Below are 2,264 nucleotides of genomic sequence, written 5' to 3'. Positions count from 1 at the left end.
TATATACACACACACACACATACACACTTCATTTTCGCTTTAAGGTGAGAATGAGTTTTAAGGCTACAGCAAAGGATCAGTTTGGCTTGAAGTTTTGCCGTAAGTTTGAATCTAGGGAATGCATTATGTTTTAAAGGCTCTTACCAGTAGCATGAACTGACAGTATAAGTGCCAGTGAGGTTCATTATGAGGCCATTAGAAACACTGCATGGCGCTCTCCAAGGTGCTGAAAGAATACGCTTCAGCCACTGAACACAAGTGGAACGATTTCTGAAGTGTCCAGGTAGTGATTCACTGTTATTGTGCAAACAGACTATGAGAAACAACTGAACCAGAAGGCATGAAAACAACTGTGCTTAATATCTCATATTACAAATACAACGGTACTTAATGGACTGCAGCCGCCCTCTGACTGGTAAAACTTGGGTGCATTTAAACAAGAAATAGGCAGCCAAATTTTACTAATCTGTGTTACCCCCTTTCTTACAGATGTAAATTTAGCTGATTGTATTCCCATTTTCTCTGTGATTAGGTTTTAGGTATATCAAATTCTTTGATAAAAAAAAAATGTAAACAATTTATGAAGCAAATGTATGATTTATTTGTGACATGCCTAATGGCAGAGGCACTGGTACATTATTGGGTGCATCCTTTGGTATATGTCAACTCCATTAAACTTCAGAGCACTGCTACATTTGTGTTTATTTTCCATTACAACATGTAGTATAAGCTTCCAGTTAAAATGGTCAGACTTACTAAAATGCCTCCCAGTTTGATATTTCCTTCAATGACTGCCTTTGGATACGTACTGCAACTAACAATTCCTCACTTTTACTTGAGTAAATTTCTCAATAAACTTTTTCCTTTTATAACTATTAAAAGTGTAGTCTTCCATCAAAGTACTTTTACATTTACTGCATTACTGCATCTGAATACCTTTGGTTTTATTCAGCAATACATTTTTGAAACCCTTGCTAAATAAAACACAAATAAACTTACGCTTTGCACCAAGGAAAGTAGGGCTAAAGAAACCAAAATCTTTCCCCGAAGCTTTTTTTTAAATCTAACACAGGAGTTAATTCCCTGCAGCTCCTGCTATGTGTGCTCAGCTAATCATTGCTATACGGCTGTGACCAAATGTGCTTCTTAACTTCATCAATCAAACTCAAAGTGCTTTACAGATGACTGTCAAGCTGATAATAAGGCAGAACAAATGTGAACAGTAAAAATGAAAACAATTTAAGATTGTTCACATGGCATAAATATACTAAATAAATAAATGTAACAATTTTAAAAATTATTTAAAAATCAAATAGGAACTAGAAATCTATTGCAATTCTTATCCTCCCATCTGCCATCAGTACAAACACAAGTGCTTTGCCTGCATTGTTTAGCATGTTTCAAGCACTTTACATTTGTCTGGTATCATGTGCATCCAAGGCCAAACACTTCAGCCCCAACCTGAGCTGCACTGTGTGCAACACAGCCCTCCAGATTGGAACTCAGCTTGGGGTAAAGGTTAATGGAAGCAACCGGCAAAACAGAGATTTACAACTACCACATCTGCTGTGGCAACCTTGGCATTATGACATTTTTTGTACCAAAACATTTTTTTTTTTCAGAAAAAAGAAAAAAAAAGGTGAACAAGAAAAGTTTTATTTTCACCTGGCTTAGTTTTCAACATATAAGATGTCCCTTGATATTAGCTCAATGATTCACAGTCATAGGTGAACTCGAGAAACTCAGTGTCAGGTTGAAAATTGCCTTGAGGCAGGTTAAGATGATTCTGTCAGGCTTAGGATCAGAGGAAATGGAAAAAGAAAAGAATACTAGAGAGAACAAGTCCTAGTCTAATGTGAACATGGGAAGGACAGAACAGAGTTGTCTGTCACCCTGGAGATAGCCTGAAAATATCTTCTGTTGTCAGAGTCACTTAGACAGAACACATGGACCACACATTTAACCATATAGTTCAGTTATCAAACCACAATGACATGTTCATCCTTTTTTTTATCTATTTTACATTCATATTATTATTTTATACAGAATCTGAATTATTTTCTCAAAATCACAACAAAATGTAATATATATAGCAAAATCATATATAGATATTATTTATCAGAATGCTACTTTGTTAGAGACAGTAAGAGGTATAGACATGCCCATACACCTGTTTGGTTCCCAGTAGCTTAGATAACATATTAGATTTATAATGTATGCTATAATATTTCCAGTATTAATTCACACATGTATGTGTATATATA

The sequence above is a fragment of the Monopterus albus genome, unplaced genomic scaffold, assembly GCF_001952655.1.
Source record: "Monopterus albus unplaced genomic scaffold, M_albus_1.0 scaffold50.1, whole genome shotgun sequence".
NCBI lineage: Eukaryota > Metazoa > Chordata > Actinopteri > Synbranchiformes > Synbranchidae > Monopterus > Monopterus albus.
This window is presented reverse-complemented; position numbering follows the sequence as displayed.